The 24,132-nt window shown below is 35.8% G+C and overlaps 1 long non-coding RNA gene across 1 annotated transcript in view; it reads right to left on the bottom strand.

Annotated features, from left to right (window-relative positions):
- Window positions 1-23,580, bottom strand: part of LOC123525236 (uncharacterized) — a 42,455-nt gene extending 18,875 nt beyond the window's left edge. Inside the window, exons 1-3 of the long non-coding RNA XR_006681419.2 lie at window positions 23,425-23,580; window positions 15,145-15,210; window positions 7,089-7,180 (exon numbers count right to left, since the gene is read on the bottom strand). This is a non-coding gene — a long non-coding RNA (uncharacterized LOC123525236). The remainder of the gene's footprint in view (window positions 1-7,088; window positions 7,181-15,144; window positions 15,211-23,424) is intronic.
- Between the last annotated feature and the right edge of the window lie 552 nt (window positions 23,581-24,132).

The following is a 24,132-nucleotide window of genomic DNA, read 5'->3' as shown; positions in this document are numbered from 1 at the left end:
TGACAAGGTTTTTCTATTTTTAGACCTACTGACCTGGTTTTTAAAGGCACGTGACCCAGTTTCGAACTTGACCTAGATATCATCAAGGTGAACATTCTGACCAATTTTCATGAAGATCTTTTGAAATATATGGCCTCTAGAGAGGTCACAAGGTTTTTCTATTTTTAGACCTACTGACCTAGTTTTTGACGGCACGTGACCCAGTTTCGAACTTGACCTAGATATCATCAAGGTGAACATTCTGACCAATTTTCATGAAGATCTTGTGAAATATATGGCCTCTAGAGAGGTCACAAGGTTTTTCTATTTTTAAACATACTGACCTAGTTTTTGAAGGCACGTGACCCAGTTTCGAACTTGACCTAGATATCATCAAGATGAACATTCTGACCAACTTTCATAAAGATCCCATGAAAAATGTGACCTCTAGGGTGGTCAAAAGTTTACGGACGGACACACGCACGGACGACGGACACCGCGCGATCACAAAAGCTCACCTTGTCACTTTGTGACAGGTGAGCTAAAAAGAAGTAATGGAAAGCTAACAGGGTGCCGGAATGTCACAATATATGCCCGTCACAGCAAATTTCTTTACTCTAGCAGCTGTATTTGCAAATGGAATTTTAATTTTGTGGTTGTTTAGTAATCATTGTAAGTCTTTTGTTTTTCTAAGTCCACAAAAAAACTCCTTACCAGGTAGAGATGTCTTAAAATACACCTAATATTGGAAAGTAACATCCAGGTTGTACCACAGAAAAGTGGTCTTGTTTTTTCCCTGTGGTCAATTATGAAAATGTTACAACATAAGTTATTTATAGTAACAACTAATGGAAGTTAATCTTTAAAAAAAAAAATAAAAAAAAAATAAAAAATAAAAAAAAAAATGTAAGTCCACACAAAAATCTTTACTAGGTAGAGATTGGTCAAAATACACCTCAAAATTGGATGTTGCATGCATGTTGTACTACTGAAAAGTGGTCTAAATTTTTCCCAATGACTAGTAATGAAAAAGTTACAATAAAAGCTATTTAAAGTAACAACAATGGGAAGTAATTCTAAAGAAGGGAACTGTGCATGACACTTCGTCTCATGATGGTGTATAATTGTGCCAAGTTACATCAAAATCCCTCCATGCATGAAGAAGAAATGCTTCGGACAAAGTCATTCTTGTATCTGACCTTTGGCCTCTAAGTGTGACCTTGACCTTAGACCTAGGGACCTGGTTCTTGCGCATGACACTCCAACTCGTGGTGGTGAACACTTGTGCCAAGATATATCAAAATCCCTCCATGCATGAAAAAGATATGCTGCAGACAATTTTCTTTAAAGAAAATATGATAAAGGGGAATAACTCAAAAAGTAGGCAAGGTAGAGTTATTGTTCTTGCACAATGCACTTACTCCCAATGTGTTCTATCAGTGGATGAAGTTTGAAGAAAATCCCTCCAGTACTTTTGGAGTTATGCTCCGGACAAAATTTTTAAAGAAAATATGATAAAGGGGAATAACTCAAAAAAATAGGCAGGGTAGAGTTATTGTTCTTGCACACTGCACTTCCTCCCAATGTGTTCTATCAGTGTATGAAGTTTGAAGAAAATCCCTCCAGTACTTTTGGAGTTATGCTCCGGACAAAATCTTTTAAGAAAATATGAAAATATGATAAAGGGGAATAACTCAAAAAATAGGCAAGGTAGAGTTATTGTTCTTGCACACTGCACTTCCTCCCAAAGTGTTCTATCAGTGTATGAAGTTTGAAGAAAATCCCTCCAGTACTTTTGGAGTTATGCTCCGGACAAAGATCGTTGCGGACGCACGGACGAAGGGATTTCTAATATCCCCTTCGCCTTTGGCGGGGGGATAAAAAAGACCCTACTATTCAGAAGCATTAAAGGTCAAGTATGGAAGGGGTACTGATGATGATGGCAAAAATATACTTTGAGTTTCAAGTTATTATCTTATATAGTACCAAAGTTATGTCCAGAAAACAAAGTTTTGTCAAAAAACTTAGGTATGAAAGGGGCATAATTTGGTCAAAAATACAAATCAAGAGTTATGGGGATTTTTACCATACATCCAGATGATGATGATAAAGATATATTTTTAATTTCAAGTCATTATCTTATATTGTACTAAAGTATATCCAGAAAGCAAGATTGCCAAAGAACTTTAAGCATGAAATTGAAAGGGGCATAATTCTGTCAAAAATACAATTAGAGTTATGGGGATTGTAACCACACATGCACATGATGATTATAAAAAAACAGTTTTTATTTTAAGTCATTACCTTTTAAAGTACCAAAGATATATGCCTATAAACGAAGTTTTCGAAAAATTAACATGAAAATAATTCCAAGTATAACACCTTGGTGACCTTGACCTTTGGTATAATAGGCCCAGCCCCTGCATATACTTTTTTGTATGCTGGACAATGTTTATGATAAGTTACAGTAAGATATAAGCAATAGTAATAAAGATATGACAGAAAAACAAAGGTTGCCGAAAAACTTTAACCTTAAAAATAACCTAAGTATAACACATTGGTGACCTTGACCTTGTGTATAATGGGACAAGCCCCTGCACATACTTTATTTGTATGCTGGACAATGTTTATGTGAAGTTACAGTAAGATATAAGCAATAGTAACAAAGATATGACATAAAAACAAAGGTTGCCGAAAAACTTTAACCTTAAAAATAACCTAAGTATAACACCTTGGTGACCTTGACCTTGGTAATAAGGGGCCCAGCCCCTGCATATACTTTGTTTGTGTGATGGACAATGTTTATGTGAACTTACAGTAAGATATAAGCAACAGTAACAAAGATATGACAGAAAAACAAAGGTTGCCGGAAAAACTTTAACCTTAAAAATAACCTAAGTATAACAGCTTGGTGACCTTGACCTTTAGTATAATGGGCCCAGCCCCTGCACATACTTTGTTTGTATGCTGGACAATGTTTATGTGAACTTACAGTAAGATATAAGCAACAGTAACAAAGATATGACAGAAAAACAAAGGTTGCTGAAAAACTTTAACCAAGAAAGCTCACGCCGACGCGAGTAGAATCTAGCCCCCCTATTCTCCGAATAGTGGAGCTAAAAACTGCTCACTAATCTAATCTACAACTGTATACATAAGAAACAGGTAAACAAAAGATAATTTCAAATATAAAGAAGTTTTTGAACTTCTTTAACCCGAGATAAAGTATCTCCCTCAAAAAAGCTAGCATTTAATCATAAATAGCATTCCATGTTTAGAATATGTTTTAATAATTCATTTTATCACATTCAATTATATTATCTCATCGGCAATGCTCGTATTAATTCCTAGTTTGGCAGTAATATTTTATTATGAATATAAATTAATTGAAGTAGTTCCCTAGTAGAAAATGTCACGGTGAAACTAAAATCCATGTAAAATCTCCGGAGAATAATTTCCAGCAGAAATGAATTTAGATGCCAGAATAACATATTTCTCAAATTCTGACAACCTGAATTGTGTATTTTTACACCAGAAAATAACTGAACAACCACTGATATACATCAATTCCACAGCTACGGACTTAATGCTTCAATTTTTTGGTATAAAATTCCATCCAAGACTCTTACAGTGCAAATCTCAACCCCCAAGGGATGCCTTTCACAAGGAGATATATGGCTTTTTTCCCCCGATAGTTATGTCAATGTATGTGTATAAATATACTAACTGGTGTTTTTTTCTGATGGCTGATTATGATGATGATTGATTTTCAAGTACAGTTCTGTTCTTTTAAATTGTAAGCCATTGATTTACCATATATCAAATATGATTTTATCCACCTCCAACCCCTGCCTACAGGCTACTGAAAAACTCAACAGATCTGCATCAATCTCAAAATTGATCTTAAAACCTTCAAACCTGGAATTTCAGCTTAATCTAGAATTTTATCACCCTTGTGTTTTAAGTTGAGAATATGTTCAAATAAAGCCAGGAAATGGTTGTACTTGAGTTTATCAAAAGAGATTTAAGCATATCATCTTCTGTTCTATATGATTTTCTTTCAGTTGACAATTCAATACCATGACATATAAAATGTGTCACTTTAAAGTTTTCAACTTCATTCTATACTTATGAAATTTCTATTGTGTGATTAGGTAAATCTGTGCTAGCAGTTTAATACTCAATTAGTGGCAATTACTGTGACTAACAGACAAAATATATCTTGTAAAGTACTAAAGCCTGCCAGCATCATCTATTATGGCTGTTGTGAACCAATAAATCAATAGAATAGGATGATGTCATCCTTTGTAACTTGCCAACACATTTTCAGGTATGATATTCAATACTTGTGAGCAAACATTGGCTCAGATAATGTCAATGTACTACCGGTTTATTAAAGACATATTAACATTACATGTGCAATGTAGTAAACGTGAAAAATTAAATAAACAAGAGCTGTCTCATGACAGCACACTATTATCTGACTTAATACTAGCTTACAAACAGAAGCTTTTGCTGATACTTGCTTATATACAAAAGCTTAAGCGGAATTTTGTAAGTTTATGAAACGGGCATAATTTTGCCAAAATGTAAGCCAGAGTTATGAAACTTGCCAAGTGGTGTCACCCCATGATGCCACATTTGTGTGGAGAATCTTAAAACATTGCTTATTATGTAAAACTGTCATAAAATTTCTATGTTAAAAAGGCGCATAATTTTGACAAAATAAAAGCTACAGTTATGCAACTATTTTCCATGTGAGGTCACCTTGTAATGCTGAAGACAAATTTTGTAAAGTTTGAGAACATTTGGCCTGTTGGATTTTGAGAAACCTGCTTACATGCAAAACTTTAACCTCAAATTCTAAGTTAGGTGACATGAACACAGAGCTCCAGATAAGCTTTTGGTGGAATTGGGTATTTACCCATCACTTTTTGTCTGAATTGTGTATTGAAATTCTGAATTGGGTAAAAATAATATTATTACCAAGGCTTTTCAAAAGTAGCTAAAACCAATTTGGTATTTCACCTATCTCGCACAAACAACTGAGTTTTTTTTTTTGTGTGGCTAAATTGTACAGGATGAAACATGCATTTATCATTAACCAGGTTTGACTATTTTTCTACATGCCTGTAAGGAAGGTAAACATGTATGTTCTAATTATGTGTAATTTTAACCAATGATGTTTTTTTTCTCCAATCGCTTAATGTTTTCTGGGAAACTTTGATCGTATTTTTGGCACTTTAAATGCAGTTGGAGATCAATTAATCCACAATATTATGAATATCCCGAGCGATGTATTCACCGCAATATGTGCTCTCCCGTAAGATGAAGGCCAGTATCGGTGCCACTTTATTACATTTATCACAAACAGATAAACTGTCTTTGCTGAAAACAAAATATCCTGTTTTGTTTGTTTGTGCTGCAACAATATTTTTCTGCGATGTGGTCAGTTTATCTGCGTATTTTTGTTTGTTTACAAAACGTCCAAATAACTGATCAGACTGAATGGTCCTGTGCATTTTCCGATAAATAGATACCTGTTTTGACGTAGTGTATAACCAGTCTGTTGTCTAGCGTTAAAGTCTCATACCCATTCTATAATACTGAAAATGAGATATGCAAGTGATTTTTAATGAATTGGGTATTACGAATTCTAATTGCGTTTCAGTACACACCCTGTATGAATTCAATTGGGTTTTCTGCAACTTTAATTGCATAAATACGCAAATACGCAGCTTATCTGGAGATCTGTGGACATGAACACTGATGAAAAGGTGATAAAAAAAGCTCTGCTACTTGAAAAAATTCAAATAATCCAAGTACAAATAAGGGAGAAATAGAAGTTGTGAAAACTAAACAACTGTTTCCATTATAATAAACTTTTTATTAACTTTTTCCATCTCTTACATCCAGAAGCAGTATAACCTGTCCACTGAAAATCTCTTTCAACACCCATTATCATTCAACTTTTGTTTTGAAGCTTAATCTCAGAAGTCCCCGTAATGCAACTATAATCAGGTACAACTAGATCTAAAAGTGTATCATATCAGAAATAAGCCATCTTGCCTTAATTAAGGTGTGCCTCAGCTGACACATCTAACATTCAAGGAAAGTCTCACTGGAAATCATGTAAACCTGTTATAGTAGTTCATGCCACACACTGAATGGCTAATAATGCTGTAAAACACATTTTGTTAAACCAAAGGGCATTTATTATAAGTCTGAAATGCATAACTGACAAAAAAATGTGTGACACACATCTACACTTCAAGTGCGTTTTTCTGGCATGTCGTTTAAACTGCTGAAGAAGTCTGCCGCAAACTCTCATGAATAAATACTGCCAGTGTACATATTTTGTCCTAAGTCCAAGGGTGCATACAATGCTTGAACTGACCTTGCGCATGTGCGCACACATGCATGCATGCACGCACACACATGCTCATCACACTGACAGAGTGTATAAAGTTTCATTGCAATCCCTTAAAACCTATGCAGTAAGTTTGTTTACTACAAAAATCTTAATACGAGTTATTTTAACAGCCATGGTTCAACTTCAAAACTACTTTGTAAATGTTATGGCAGGTCAACCATCAGAACCTAAGTTCCTAGATAACCCTTCAGGACCTAGTTTTCCTCTAGCAATTTTCTACAAGTAAACGACAGCTCACGCCAGAGCCTGAGGACTAGTAATATCAGGTGTATTATAACCTCCTTCGTCCAGTGATCAAACACTTAACCTGCTGACATACCGGTTTCATAGACACCTTAATCATCATTAACTTAATGTATCAGAAGTATACAGCTTTGGAAAAGCAGAAATACATCAGCTCCATCTACCATTAAAATAGCTGAACACTGCTATTCACAAATCATTTTGAATTAAGTCAGTAGTGATTTACAAAAATGTTCATTTGAAGTTTAGATAGCCTATGTATTTCCAGCTTGATGGCAGTCTGAACAAAATGTTCAACCAAAGGGGCAAGTTATCAGCGGATAAGTTATGCTGGTGGTTTTATGGCAAAATAAAAAAAGACACTGTACATCACACAAACAATATCAAGAAGCTGCTTTATCACATGCACAAATTACACATTTTGCCAAAATACCTGTTTTGATATAACTTCCTGGTGTAGAGATGTAAACACAAACACAACTTCCTGATTGTTTAAGTCCTGTTCACTTGTGTGGTAGTGGCACACTACAAATACAAAGCAATGACTTCAGCACATATATATTTTACACATACACATAATATAATATTATACAACACTGACACACAGAGAGAAAATTAGAAATATTATCTCCATGACTGTCAAACCATTTAATTTCTAGAGCATTAATTTTCTTGGTTTTGGACTATTTTGTGGGGATATGAATTAATGATAATATGAATCAGAACATTCAATAATTGGCATAGGTATAGGGATTTTTCTAGAGCGGAATAGCAGGGCGCAGCGCCCTGCCCATTTTTAGCGCTGCCCTTCTGCCCGAAATCGCCGCCCTTTTGCCTTTCTTCAGCGCCCCTTTGCCCTTTTAGCACCGCCCCTTTGACCATTAATTAAGTATTTCTAAACGAACTGCCCATCAATCATCTGTCAAAATACCATCCCAGATAATTGTCAATCGATACAAAGTTATGACACCACCGACTATACACAGGTGCTGTGTATTTGCCCGAGGCATGTATGCAGTATCGGTATGCAGACGACGACCGACCGAATCGTAACAAACAACAATTAGATAGGTCAGCAATTAAAGCAAACTGCAAAACAGATTAAACTAGAGCTATCACCAAAGGTGATGAATGTACCCCCCGCATGCACTGACACAGTACATTGCAATTTGACACACACAAGACTGCATAATTATGTGGACTGTATGTATATAGACTGTATGTATACAGTATAGTAACAAAAAACAAAGTCCCATAACTATGCAGAATATTTATCTAAAAGAATGTAACATGCCCCATGCACAACTAGGGTTGGTACTGATCACTTGTGTGAAGTTTCATTAAATTGTGTGCAAGGGTTTGGTAGATTAGGCACGCACAAGATTGCATATGAAGACTGTATGTACATAGTATGTTAACAAGAAACAAAGTCCCATAACTCTGCAATATTTTGTCGCTGAAAGAACCTTACATGCCCCATGCACAACTACTGTTGTTACTGATCAGTTGTGTGAGGTTTCATTAAATTGTGTCAAGGGGATGAGGAGAGATGGTGCGCACAAGACTGTGTCTATGTCTATAGTATAGTAACAAAAAAACAGTTCCATAACTCTGGATTTTTTTTTCTAAAAGAACCTAACATGCCCCATGCACAACTACTGTTGTTACTGATTACTTGTGTGAAGTTTCATTGAATTGTGTCAAGGGGATGAGGAGAGATGGTGCGCACAAGATTGTGTCTATGTATATATTATAGTAACAAAAAAACAAAGTTCCATAACTCTGCAAATTTTTTTTCTAAAAGAACCTAACATGCCCCATGCACAACTACTGTTGGTACTGATCACTTGTGTGAAGTTTCATTAAATTGTGTCCAGGGATGAGGAGAGATGGTGCGCACAAGATTGTGTCTATGTATATAGTATAGTAACAAAAAAACAAAGTCCCATAACTCTGCAAATTCTTTTTCTAAAAGAACCTAACATGCCCCATGCGCAACTACTGTTGGTACTGATCACTTGTGTGAAGTTTCATTAAATTCTGTCAAGGGAATAAGGAGAGATGGTGCGCACAAGATCGCTTCTACGGACAGACGGACAGACAGACAGACAGACAACCTGAAACCAGTATACTCCCCTTACAACTTTGTTGTCGGGGGTACAAAAAAGGAGAAAAAACATCTTAAAACAAAGTCTGCTGCTTATTAAATGCCGATTAATGGCCAGTAATTATCGGCAATTAGCGTGGCACCTCGTGTCAATTTTGTTGTTCTGACACGGTTGATCTTGGTTGAAGATAACAGTCGATCTTTAATTAGTATCACCGCCTATCAGAATATCTATGATTTTGTTATATCTATTTCATCAAAATACTTGGTATTAAATTTCTATGATATTAATTTTGTTTAAAAGAAAATAAACCACTCGATCTTTTACAGAACGTAAAGGCAATCTCAGAATTTAGCATAGACAGTCAACGCGTAGAGTAGTTTCCCTTTACCAAAATGGCGAAAATCGTAAACAAAGTTATTTTGTTAAATTTGTAGTTGGAATTGTGCATTTATACACGAGTATCAACGGTGTGTTCAGTAATTAGTCCAAATAATTGTACTCGAGAGTTGAATATCGTTATATTTTTTTGACTTGTCGATGGTAGACAACGTAAAATATCAAAATGTAAAATTGGTCTACCCGAGGTCTCATTATTTAGACTAGTTTAGTAATATAATGAATGTATAATGACAGATTTGCACCAGAATTATTAAATTATTCGATAGTAATGGTATATTTCTAATCAAGAAAACTTTCCAGACAAAAATAATGTATGCAAACATAAAACAAACTGCATGTATTTGTAAATGATAAACATGTTATACAGACAAACAGGTATTAATGTTTTTCTGACATTCAGATTCATTGCAAATCTTTCTGTAGTACCTTACAATGTAGACATTACAACAAAACCATGGAAATCTACCTTATGATTTTCGTAGACAAAGGTACGCAACGCGCAAAATGCACCCTGCCCCTTTTTAGCAGCACCCTGCCCTTTTTAGAGGTCTAGAAAATCCCTAAGGTATGTTTTCAAAGTTACCTATACTTCCCCTGAAAAGTTTTAGGCAACTAAAAAAACAATGTTCTTTCCCTTATTGGCATGCATCAAGTCCTTACCACTCTCTCAAAGTGGTTTTCCCCCTTGATCTACTGTTTTTTCTGTAAAAAAAATAAGTTCTTTAGGTCAAAATTTAGGGGAGGGGCTCCAAAGCATATGCTGGCCCCTGACTCAATGTTGGGTGGGGCCCTTTCCCCACAGTCCCTGCTCCTACTCTTATGCGTAATTGTATCTGTACGATATAATGTAATGTAATTGTGAATTGCAACCAAGAAAATTTGTCCTTCATAAACATGAATGATTTCCCAGTATATAATTCAATCAAATATGAAATTGCAACATGCATCCCCAACACAGAAGATGAAATGTGATAAACTGTATATAAACTTTTAAGTTTTATCAAATGTTATGATAATACTTGGCAACACATGTTTGTTAATGTTACAACATTATTATATTAAAGGAAGTTATTTCTGTCACTTTGATATTTAACTAGTGGCCAACTTAAACAAGAGCTGTCCGTAAGACAGCCAAGCTCGACAATTCGAAATATTGTCCCTGAGGCAGGAAAATATTACCTAAAAAGGTTAAATATCAAAAGAGTTTTAAGTTCAAAAGAGGGAATAATTTGACCAAAATGCATATCAGTTATGGGACTTGCTGCTATCAACTAGTTTTATAACCCCTAAGGCACATGTGAAGTTTCAATTCAATATCTGCATTAGTTTTGGAGATAGAAACTCGCATGTAAAACTTTAACCAGAATTTTCAAAGTCCAAAAGGGGGCATAATTTGCCCAAAATACATGCCAGAGTTATGGAACTTGATCCAGTGAGGTTAGTAATTGATCTAGAAAAAGAAAAAATAAGTTTCAAATCTATATGCCTTTTAGTAATAGCTGTATGTACTTGCACGCAAAACTTTAAATAACCAGAATTTGCTAAGTCCAAAATGGGGCATAATTTGGCCAAAATGAAGGTCAGAGTTATGGGACTTGCTGCTATCAACTAGTTTTATAACCCCGAAGACACATGTGAAGTTTCAAATCAATATCTGCATTAGTTTTGGAGATAATAACTTGCATGTAAAACTGTAACCAAAATTTTCTAAGTCTAAAAGGGGGCATAATTTGCTAAAAATACATGTCAGAGTTATGGGTCTTGACCCAGTGAGGTTGGTAATTGATCTAGAAAAAGAAAAAATAAGTTTCAAATCTATATGCCTTTTAGAAATAGCTGTATGTACTTGCACGCAAAACTTTAACCAGAATTTGCTAAGTCCAAAAGGGGGCATAATTTGGCTAAATGAAAGTCAGAGTTATGGGACTTGCTGCTATCAACTAGTTTTATAACCCCTAAGGCACATGTGAAGTTTCAATTCAATATCTGCATTAGTTTTGGAGATAGTAACTTGCATGTAAAACTTTAACCAAAATTTTCAAAGTCCAAAAGGGGGCATAATTTGCTCAAAATACATGTGAGAGTTATGGGACTTGTCCCAGAGAGGTTGGTAATTGACCTAGAAAAAGAAAAAATAAGTTTCAAAGCTATATGCCTTTAATTGATGGCTGTATGTACTTGCATGCAAAAACTTAACCAAGGTGTGACGCTGACGCCGACGCCAGGGTGAGTAGAATAGCTAGACTATTCTTCGAATAGTCGAGCTAAAAAAGACAAGTTATAATATAAAGTTTAACAAGCGGGCCATGAGGCTGTAACTTGCTCACCTGCATTTCAGAGCTTTAACAGGTTAGAGAGTGCAACTTAAAGAAAACCATAATGTGTTGAAGGTTCCAGCAATGGTAGAAGTTGTTTACTTCAGTTAGAGTGACAAATGACAAACTATATATGCTTGTTGGGTGCAAAAAAAAAACACACACACAGACAATTGGAGCAAAATGAGGGTGTTTTGGAAAGACTCCTTATAATGGCTCCTATTCTATTCTTCTTAATGTTATCATAGGTGCCAGAGGATTAGGTTTTTGAAGTGAATAATATATGTAAAGAAACAAGGTCTACATTTTGAGACATTAATTTTATATAAGCTATTTGTTGTAGATAGTCATTAAATAATCATTTGTTGAAATTCTAACTGGAGGGGGTTCAAGTGGAAGGATGGGAAAATTTGTATGGTCAAAAAGTGATTAGAGGATTATTGTCTGGGAGAGTCCATGTCAAACTAGCAGCTTAGATACATAAATCAAACAGCAAGTTTATCACATTTAACTTGATAACAAGAACAACAACATTTTTTTTTGTGTTTCTATTATTACCTGTCATAATGTTTTCATTAAATAAAGATGAAACCATTCAATGTTAACTGTTAGAGCTCCGGCTAACAGTTTCTGGAAATAAGATTTTTTCAAAGTTTCCATTATATATGCTTCGAGAAACAGGGCACTCGTTTGGCCATTTTTGGGGCCGAATATGGGCCCTATTCCCCTCATAAAATAATATGTTTTTTTCCCCTTTCTCAGAAGAAAATTCCCCTGATAATAGGTTGTTTGACACAACTAGATATAAACTCTCTTTCAAGTTATATTATAGTGCCTATAAGGAAGGTTACTGCTGCAATATAGTTACATTTAGTTAGAAATTATTGAAAACTGTATTAATAAGTGTAAAAAGTAGTAACATATGTATGGCTAAAAACTTCCCCACGATGAAAAACTAGAGATGCTTTTGAGAAAAGCGCATGTCTCCCACAACTGCAACATTGAAAAATGTCTAGTTTCTCTCAATGGCTTTGATGAATGGACCCCACTGAAAAATGTCTAGTTTCTCTCAATGGCTGTGATGAATGGACCCCATTGAAAAATGTCTAGTTTCTCTCGATGGCTGTGATGAATGGATCCAATCAGTAATTCAAGGGCCATAATTCAAAAGTGCCTGGGCGGATTTGGCTAGTTATCAAACTTGGCCGAGGTCTCATGGTCAAACACATTTTGTTCAAGTTTGGTGAAGATCAGATGAGAAATGTCCAACTTAGAGTGCAGACAAGCTTTGTGACAGACACACACACACACTGGAGTAAATCAATATGTCTCCCACACCACTGTGTGGTGGGAGACATAATTCCTCTTTCTGAGGGTATGGGTACCTGTCCCTAAAAGTTGTCTAGTGTCCTGAGAAAAGTGACCAAGCCCTCTGACAGTCAGTTTAAATTTCAAACTTGCACTAGATTTTATCAAAGACAAATATTCTGACCAAGTTTCATGAAGATCTGGTAGTTAATGTGAAAAAGATGTTTCTAAGATTTAACCTTGTGTCCTAGTTTTTGACCCAAGTAACCAAGTTACAAACTTTGTCATAATTTTAAACTGACTAACATTCTTACCATGTTTCATGAAGATCAGGTAGAAAATATGGCCTCTAAGAGTGTTAAAAAAGTTATAAGATTTGATTTAGTGACCTTGCTTTTAAACTCAAGAGTGAAGCTTCCTATGAATTTTCGCTGATTTCCAGTCATTGGATGCTGAGAAATACTCTGGTCAAGGATGGCGCTATAGTTTACCTATGTTGAATAATCAAACTGTAACTAGAAAATCTTTTTGTAAAAAAGCGCATGTCTCCCCCAATGCAAAGTCCTATAGGCAAGAAGTCAATAGGGGTCAGGAGCGAAAGTCAAAGAGACACTGATGGTTGGCTGCAATAGGGATCATCTACTTGGCATGTCCAGTCATCCCGCTAAATTTCAACACTCGTGGCCTAGTGGTTCTCAAGTCACTGTTCAGGCTCCTGTGACCTTGACCTTTGATCAAGTGATCTCAAAATAAATAGGGGTCATCTACTCTGCATGTCCAATCATCCTATTAAGTTTCAACATTGTAGGTCAAGTGGTTCTCAAGTTATTTCCAAAAAATGATTTTACATGAACAGGCCACTGTGACCTTGACCTTTAATAGACTGACCCAAAAATCAATAGGGGTCATCTACTCTGCATGTTCAATCATCCTATGAAGTTTCAACATTCTGGGTCACGTGGTTCTCAAGTTATTGACTGGAACTGGTTATCAATGTTCAGGCCCCTGTGACCTTGACCTTTAACGGAGTGACCCCAAAAACAGTAAGGGTCATTTACTCTGCATGAACAATCATCCTATGAAGTTTCAACATTCTGGGTCGAGAGGTTCTCAAGTTATTGATTGGAAATGGTTTTCCATTTTCAGGCCCCTGTGGCCTTGACCTTTAACAGAGAGTGACCCTAAAATCGTTAGGGTTCATCTACTCTGCATGACCAATCATCCTACGAAGTTTCATCATTCTGGGTCAAGTGGTTCTCAAGTTACTGACCGGAAATGGTTTTCAATGTTCGGGCCCCTGTGACCTTGACCATTCACAGAGTGACCCTAAAATTGTTAGGGGTCGTCTACTCTTTATGACCAATCATCCTATTAAGTTTCAACATTCTGGGTCAAGTGGTTCTCAAGTTACTGACCGGAAATGGTTTTCAATGTTCAGGCCCCTGTGACCTTGACCTTTAATGGAGTGACCCCAAAATCGATAGGGGTCATCTACTTTGCATGTACAATCATCCTATGAAGTTTCAACATTCTGGGTCAAGTGGTTCTCTAGTTATTGATCAGAAATGGTTTTCAATGTTCAAGCCCGTGACCTTGATCTTTGATGGACTGACCCCCAAAATCAATAGGGGTCATCTACTCTTCATGACCAATCATCCTATGAAGTTTCAACATTCTGGGTCAAGTGGTTCTCTAGTTATTGATCGGAAATGGTTTTCAATGTTCAGGCCCCTGTGACCTTGACCTTTGATGGACTGACCCCCAAAATCAATAAGGGTCATCTACACTTCATGACCAATCATCCTATGAAGTTTCAACATTCTGGGTCAAGTGGTTCTCTAGTTATTGATCGGAAATGGTTTTCAATGTTCAGGCCCCTGTGACCTTGACCTTTGATGGAGTGACCCCAAAAACAATAGGGGTCGTCTACTCCAGCAGCCCTACAACCCTATGAAGCTTGAAGGTTCTAGGTCAAATGGTTCTCCAGTTATTGCTCGGAAATGAAGTGTGACTGACGGACGGACAGGGCAAAAACAATATGTGCCCTGGGGGAGACATAATAACTTAGTGAAAAATAATTGGACCAGAGCATGAAGATAATATGCATATCTCCTGTTGGGAGAGAAGCTGCCTATGAAATTTTGCTCAATTCCAGCAAGTGGTTGCTTAGAAATATTCCAGAGAAGAATTGTATGGACGCACACAAAGACGGACAAAGCAGCAGTATATACTTCCCATTCAAGAAGCATAAAAATGTATCTTTCAGTATTTCAAGTCTTTTGGCACACAACGAATAAATGCCACTCTGAGGCTATTTCTATATGGTTAATAGAGCATAATCTGTGCCATTATATACCTTTATACTGGCTTTGTTTCAACAACACTTCAGTCAAAAATGTCTGCTGGTGGAGACACAGCTAAACTGAAACAAAAAGTAAAGACTGCTAACATACAATAATTTGCAATGTATACATGTGACACTGTCTAACATTCATTCTAATGATCTGGTATATATAGATAATTTTAATCGTAACACTTATCTCACAATGAAACAGATGGTTGTTTGGAAAAGAAAGAACAAGTGAGATATAATTTAAAAAAAATGTTCATGCTATATTTGTGAATATCCAAATGATCTGCAAACTACTGCCTGAATAATGTGGAAATAAACCTGTTTTATTCCTTATCCAGAAACTAGTCCAGTCATGAAACTGGTTCTAAACTAACACGTACTTTACTCAAAGGTTATCATGGTGCAGACATACAATGTAAAGACTTAGTACTGAAAGCAAGAATTCATAAGCATAAATGATAAAGGAAAACTGTAAAAAAAAGTTTTTATATACATTTTTGAGTTATTTGGATTCATATTATTGATATCCTTCGTGAAGTGAGCAGACAATACTTATTTTCCTATGTTGACTAAGTCAATGGCCACACCCTCACACCCTAGTCTTAACTGAAGAGAATGTAAATTATTTTTTCAAAACATAGGTATGAAGTTAAAAAGCATTTAAACACATGCAAATGTCCACATATTTATCATAAATATGTTTAAGGAGGTAGGTGACCTTCATATTTGTATGTGCGCATGTCCAACCGGAAGCTAACGTGACGATTTACGATGACGTTTACGACAAACTAAATGTGTTTGTATATTCATTCTTCTGAAAACAAATCATGAACTTGTTTCGATCTGATGCTTTATGGTTTAATAATACAGAAATAATGGATAAATTGCCGCAGAAACGCTTCAAAACAATGTTGCCTTAACATGACGTCATTGACGTCATGACGTTACGTGTCAGTTACCGCGCAAAATTAATAGCTTTTATCTTGAAAGTACGTAATTTTGTACATTTTCTTTATTTTAACTATTTTCAAATAACCATTATTTGCTGAAATATTTTTTATGAGTCTTTTGCTTTGAATAATAATCAATATTTAGCTTCTTTTATGTAGTTATATTGAAATGTTATGCGGAATGTAAGAAAATGGATGATGGCAACCGATGTTATTTGGAATATAGTTGGGTGAAAGGTTACTTGTTACGGCCATTTTCAAATAAAAAGTCTAGCCGTTTGATTTGTAATATCTATTTTTCAGGTTCCGTTGATAATTTGTTACTTATATACTAAAACTAAGATCTAAAATTGTTCAAATGTCAGTAGAAAATTGTGGTTTCATGAATTGAATTGATGTTACCATGGAAACGAAGCCCGTGACCTATGTATCTAAATGTAAAATTCAAAAGCGCTGACACTGGTCTATTTAAGAAACACAGCTCCGGCTTTTTATTTTCATTTCAACAATAGCCATGAGAATAATAGCAGCACGCTGAACGATTTTGCCATGAAAAATAGCAGACGAGGGGTACTGCTGTACGTATTCTAAGCTGTGAAATTTGTTTGAATAAATGCAAAAAACACGAAAATGTAATTTACGTTAGAAATAATATGTTTTAAAGCTACATCAACTAGAAAGATAATCTTATTCAATATTTTTTAAAAGAAATTACGACAAACAGCAAGATATAAGCTATTTTAAACATCTCTGTTGCCATGGTTACTTTAAAATTTAAGAAAAATAGAGTACCATGTAAAGTGCTTGGTATTTTGCTAATAATATTACCCAAACACTTCATGTTGGTCATTAACAGAATGGCACTGAAGCCGTCGAAAACCCCTATTTTTATACATAGTTGTTTAAAAATGAGAGAAAATGCGTTACCATGGAAACACGAGCCCCGCGACATATACATTTTAAGCTTATATTAGAAAGATAACGTGCATACCAGTAAAATTATCAATTATGCAGACTTCTACGGATATCAGTGAAACTAAAATACACTGAAAAGTGTTAAATATCCGTATTTTCCTTCTTCTTTCAATATGAAATACCTTTGGAGGGTCATGTTCTTCAAACCTGGATAAAAATTGAACTTGAAGGGGCAGAGACAAACGAAATTGAGATTGTAGCAGTTAAAACTTCATACAACACGAAATACAAAAACATGCTGCGGTTCAACTAATTTGAATTTACCCTTGTAACAAGGTAACCTACCTCCTTAATATATAATATTTTAAACAAAAATTGCTTATGAGCATTTGAAATTTTGGTATAAATGTGTGGGTGTGTGTGGATCATTTCCGCTTTTGTTATAGCGCTGACCACTTTTGTACTCTGTCGTTGTCATCACAGGTTGCTTAACACCATACATGTAAGAACTGTTTTTTTTCACCAAACTATTCGGCGAAATTCGGCCCCATTCCCCCTCAAAATAGTATGTTTTTTCCCCTTCCCGATGCGTAAAATTCCCCTCCAAAAATAAACAAGAGGACCATGATGGTCCTGAATCGCTCACCTCTTCCCACATGAACCAGTTTTGAGTATGACGTCGTTTTTTCTATTATTTGACCTATTGACCTAGTTTTCAAAAGTACGTGACCCTGTTTTGAACTTTACCTAGATATCATCAAGGTGAACATTCTTACTAATTTTCATGAAGATCTCATGAAAAATATGGCCTCTAGAGAGGTCACAAAGTTTTTCTATTTTTATACCTACTGGCCTAGTTTTTGACCACACGTGACCCAGTTTCGAAACTGATCTAGATATCATCAAGGTGAACATTCAGATCAATTTTCATGAAGATCCATTGAAAAATATGGCCTCTACGGAGGTCAAAAGATTTTAACAATTTTAGACCTACTGACCTAGTTTTTTACCGCAGTTGACCCAGTTTCAAGCTGAAACATTATCATCAAGCTGAACATTCAGACCAACTTTCATACAGATCCCATGAAAAGTATGGCCTCTAGAGAGGTCACAAGGTTTTTTATTATTTGACCTACTGACCTAGTTTTTTATAAAGCACATGACCCAGTTTCAAACTTGAACTAGATATCATCAAGGTGAACATTCTGACCAATTTTTATGGAGATCCATTCACAAGTATGGCCTCTAGAGAGGTCACAAGGTTTTTCGATTTTTAGACCTACTGACCTAGTTTTTGACCGCACATGACCTTGTTTCGAACTAGACCTAGATATCATCAAGATGAACGTTCAGACCAATTTTCATACAGATTCAATGAAAAATATGGCCTTTAGAGAGGACACAAGGTTTTTCTATTATTTGACCTACTGACCTAGTTTTTTACGGCACATGACCCACTTTCGAACTTGACCTAGATATCATCAAGATGAACATTCAGACCAACTTTCATACAGATCCCATGAAAAGTATGGCCTCTAGAGAGGTCACAAGGTTTTTCTATTATTTGACCTACTGACCTAGTTTTTGACGGCACGTGACCCACTTTCGAACATGACCTAGATATCATCAAGATGAACATTCTGACCAATTTTCATGAAGATCTCATGAGATATATGGCCTCTAGAGAGGTCACAAAGTTTTTCTATTTTTAGACCTACTGACCTAGTTTTTGACCGCACGTGACCCAGTTTCGAACTTGACCTAGATATCATCAAGATGAACATTCAGACCAACTTTCATACAGATCCCATGAAAAATATGGCCTTTAGAGAGGTCAAAAGGTTTTTCTATTATTTGACCTACTGACCTAGTTTTTGACGGCACGTGACCCAGTTTCGAACTTGACCTAGATATCATCAAGGTGAACGTTCTGACCAACATGAAGATCTTGTGAAATATATGGCCTCTAGAGAGGTCACAAGGTTTTTCTATTTTTAGACCTACTGACCTAGTTTTTGACGGCACGTGACCCAGTTTCGAACTTGACCTAGATATCATCAAGATGAACATTCAGATCAACTTTCATGAAGATCTTGTGAAATATATGGCCTCTAGAGAGGTCAAAAGGTTTTTCTATTTTTAGACCTACTGACCTAGTTTTTGAAGGCACGTGACCCAGTTTCAAACTTGACCTAGATATCATCAAGGTGAACATTCTGACCAATTTTCATGAAGATCTTTTGAAATATATGGCCTCTAGAGAGGTCACAAGGTTTTTCTATTTTTAGACCTACTGACCTAGTTTTTGACGGCACGTGACCCAGTTTCGAACTTGACCTAGATATCATCAAGATGAACATTCTGACCAACTTTCATAAAGATCCCATGAAAAATGTGACCTCTAGAGTGGTCACAAGCAAAAGTTTACGGACGCACGGACGATGGACGCCGCGCGATCACAAAAGCTCACCTTGTCACTTTGTGACAGGTGAGCTAAAAAAATCGCCAATCAATTAAATCATAATTCACTAGCTTATTTTGCTTTATATATATATCAGAGCTCCAGATAAGCTTTTGGTGCAATTGGGTATTTACCCATCACTTTTTGTCTGAATTGGGTATTGGAGATCTGAATTGGGTAAAAATAATATCATTACCCAGCCTTTTTAGAAGTAATTGGGTATTTGCTAAAACCAACTGGGTATTTCACCAATCTCGCACAAGCATTAAAGTATACATGGTACATATATCATTAGCCTGGATTGACTAACTGCATAAAAGTACTTTAATAGCACCCTTTAATTTTTAATACAAGAATGTATTTAAAATTGTAATGAAAAGTGATTAATTAAACACTTGTTACAGTATTGTCTTTTTTAAATTGTTTTTACATGCCTGTGATCAATGTAAACATGTGTGTTTTAATTCATAGTACCAAAGACATTTTTTTCTCCAATCATTTAATGTATTCTGAGATACTTTTGTTCCATACTGTTGTTTTCTTTTTCACTTTTAATGTAGTTGGAGATTAATTCGTTCACTGCAATATGCATTCTCCCATAAGATGTCATCCAGTATCGGTGACACTACATCGTCACAAAGAGATAACTGTCAGTGTTGAACAGCAAAGATATCCGACTAATTTGTTTGTTTGTACTGCAACGATGTTTTTCTGCCCTCTTTTACATTTTATCAGCGTAAAGAAAATTTTTACAAAGCGTACAAATAACACCGATCAGCTGATTCAATGGTCCTGCGATTTTTCCGATAAATTGCAACCTGTTTTGCGGTAACGTATAACCAGTCAGTTGTCTAGCGTTAAAGTCTCGTACCCGTTCTAGTTATAAGGAAAATGCGATACGCAAGCGATTTTTATTGAATTGCGTATTAGGAATTTTAATTGCTTTTTAGTACGCACACTATATGAATTCAATTGGGTTTTCTGCAATTTTAATTGCATAAATACGCAGCTTATCTGGAGCTCTGTAATACTAATAGATATATACCTTTCTAACGATACCCGGCCGAAAATAAAATTCACATTTTTACTGGTTGAAATCGTCAATTCATTTCTTATTTTTATAATTTCTCAGCAACTACGGAATGCAGAAAATCTGGCCGACCTGTGACGTAAAAAGATTTTTCTAACGAACATTTTGATTGGATTACTGCATCCTATCGTAAATGGAAACTCCGCGGAAAGCGATTTATTTAGCAAAGGTATCCCCGGAAAGTACCACTACGGTGCGTCATTGACTCGGTCTCAATTCAATGCTATATTTTTTACTAATTTTCGCGACATCATAAGCTTTTTTCTGTCTGAATTTTCGCACATTTTATAGGAATTTCAACGGGTCTTTTTTTAAACTGAATGTGCGAAATCGCACATCGCACCCTCTTTTCCCAACCACTGCTTAATACGGAAAAAAATTGCTGATTACTACTAAACAATGATCCAATTTACTGCTAAAAATATAGAACAAAGGAACAGTCTGATACCCTGCACATGTATAAACTGTAACAGACCCAAGACCTCTCACACGTAAGGCAGACACACTACCACAACACTGTAACAGTAGGACCTATTGCAAGCATACCCATTTTCTACACCAAGTACATTAGAATGTGGACTGGAAACATTTTATGACAATAATATGTTCAGTGTACTCCAAATCATTGATGAACTAACTTCTTTGGCTCCATTATGATTAACAGTTCGGAGTCTTCCCCTGGATTGAGAGACATTCTCTTGATCTAAACACTGTCTCAGGGTTTCCACTGGCCCTAATTATTTTTCTGCCACAAAATATCGAAGTCAACGACACATAGGGGGAGGGGGCGTCCATTGGGTGTATTTTCCAACACACTGTGCATGTTGCAACAATTTGTCATTTTTACAGTTTATTTTCATTATTTGATTGTAAAACTATTACTGTGGGTGGGTGGGGGGGGGGGTATGGCTCTCCCCTTGGAAATTTTTGAAATACATGCATGAAATGGTGGCCTCTGGTGCATTTTTAAGTCAAAACTTTTGAAATAATGGAGAGGTTAGTAACCTTTGAGAGTGTGGAGGGGGGTCAGGGGGCCTTCCCCCTGGAAAATTTTGAAATACAGGCATGAAATGGTGGCCTCTGGTGCAGTTTAAGGTCCAAAATTTTGAGGTAAAGGAGGAGTTAGTACCTTCTTTATGAGTTGGGGGTCCCCCTGGAAAAATTATAAAATACAGGTATGGAATGATGGCCTCTGGTGTGTTTCTTGGTCTAAATTTTGAGAAAATATTATTATTATTCCTTTGCCAAAATAGTAGGGTACTTCTCAGCGAAAATTAAAATACATCTGCATCTATGGTAGGTCTTCTCTGAATGACCAAAATTAATCGGAAATAGGGGTCGCAAAAATGTGTGACAAACGAAAAAAGGCAATCAAGACCAGCATTATTTATAAAATGAAAATTTTCAATGACCAGAGTTAATTTTTACCATTGATTTCTGCTTGTTTATCGCAGTTTTTCATTGGAATATGCCAAAATCAATCTACAGTCATGATTTAAAAATTATTGGAAATTATCGCTGATGTCCGTCAGTCGTTCATTCCGAAGTTTAGCTACAAAATATAACTTTGAAATGGCTACTTTGATACTACTTTTGCGATTCCGCTCATTAAAACATTGCCGCGAAATTTAAACCTGTCATTGCCTTTTACGTCAGTCTGTGAAACATGATTTTCATTTCTTTGACGATATCAGTAATTACTTCAATCAACGATGACATGTAGAGGCGGAGCTAAATAATATAAATGTCATTGGTTTATCGCATGTTTAAATTAAAGTCAGAGATCGAGAGCGTTATGTAATGGATGTGGAATCGCTAATCCCTCGGTTGGTGACACGCTGTGTATTATGAACGGAAACTGTCGCGGGTAATATTAATTTTTAGGCTAGATAGAGAGTACTTTAGACAAAGAAATACACATTTAATAAAAAATACATTTACGGCAAAATATTTTTTCGCCACTTTTTTATTTTTTTCGCCAGTGGCGTATCTGGCGAATTGCAGCGGAAACCCTGCTGTCTCTCATTCGAAAGACAAAATGTCTTTCGATTGAAGCTTAAGTGTTGAAAAAACCTGAAATCGTTATTAAAACAACCATTTCATTACAGCTGCGTTATTTATTCATTTAAACAACTTGATGTTTCAAGTAAACTTTGCAAGAAACACGTTCTCATAGAAGTTTGCTATATATATAATGCGTAACAAAGTTTCCAAATAATTTTTGAAAATTTGATAAAAGAAAGAAAATTTACTATCTATTAAATAAATTTGCGCATTCTAAAATAAGAGTTTTAATTATTCTTTCATTGATTTTCATTGCTTAAGCTAATTTGAGTCTTTTGATCTAAAGACATTTCGTCTTTCGATTGAGACTGAGAAACAATGTTTAGATCAAGAGAATGTCTCTCAATCCAGTTGAAGTCTTCGAACTGATTAAGATCAGCTGTCATTCATTCAATTCTTCATTATTTCATTTAATAAATCATCACTTACAATCATTAAGTCATCTGTCTTATTGCAATTGTTTGGCACTCAAATTTTGAACCAGAGCACAGGATATCTGTAAATCTGTTTTGTCCGAGCACTGGCACACTTTCACCTGCCTAAATGGCGATACTGCTTTATGACTGAATTTCAAAATGAGCTATTATGCCACTGGACAGTACAAAATTAATCAAACAAGTTTCAGTACACAAATTGAAGCATCACTGGCAATGTTTATATAAGACGGCTTCAATTTTGATGTCAAATAAAAACTGAAAGATGACAAGTTAAAAAATCAAGCTACTTCGCCGCCTTTCCAACAGAACTGTAAGCACTTTCGTTAGAAACGAACTGTGATAAACAACCGTCTACCTTCCGTTTACCTTGCTTTGTTAGTAGCTGGGATAACTGCAGACAAAGGAAACTTTACAACACCGCCCTGCTTCCTAATTGTTTTCGTTTCAATATGGCTGCTGACTTGACATTTCAGCCTCGTTCTCGAAACAGACTATAGTCTATTTCCTACATGCGGACTTCGTATACCTTAGATACTGTAATATATATACAGAGACATTAATCCTAGACGGAACTTGCAGTTCCGTTGATAAAATATGTGTGGCTACATCTGACATGTAGCAGGCCCGTGTGCAGGATTTGTTTGCTGGGGGGGGGGGGGGGGGGGGGGGGGGGGGGGGGGGGGGGTGGGTTTGGGAGGGGTATCCCCTCCCGATTGCGAAAATTTTTTAATATGGCACATGAATAGATGCATTTTCCTGCTACCTGAAACACCTTTAAGGATGCATGAATGTATCATATATTTAAGGAAAAGTCTACTTTTTAATCATTTCATCAAGCCTTTTTCAATATATGTATGATTGTACAGTCACAGTGTATGGACTTATTTTTCTGTATGATACCCAGTTGAAAAAAATGTTGAAGTTTTAAGATGATTATTAAGAAGACTAGCTCCTAGACTATGATAAAATTTTTTCCACATTTTTATGATTTCATGTAGTGAACTGAGCCAGTCTATATACTATGTCCAATATCACAATTTTAACATCAGTCCTCTTAGAAAATCTCTAGAATAG

The sequence above is a fragment of the Mercenaria mercenaria genome, chromosome 3, assembly GCF_021730395.1.
Source record: "Mercenaria mercenaria strain notata chromosome 3, MADL_Memer_1, whole genome shotgun sequence".
In the NCBI taxonomy this organism is placed as follows: Eukaryota; Metazoa; Mollusca; class Bivalvia; order Venerida; family Veneridae; genus Mercenaria; species Mercenaria mercenaria.
This window is presented reverse-complemented; position numbering and strand designations above follow the sequence as displayed.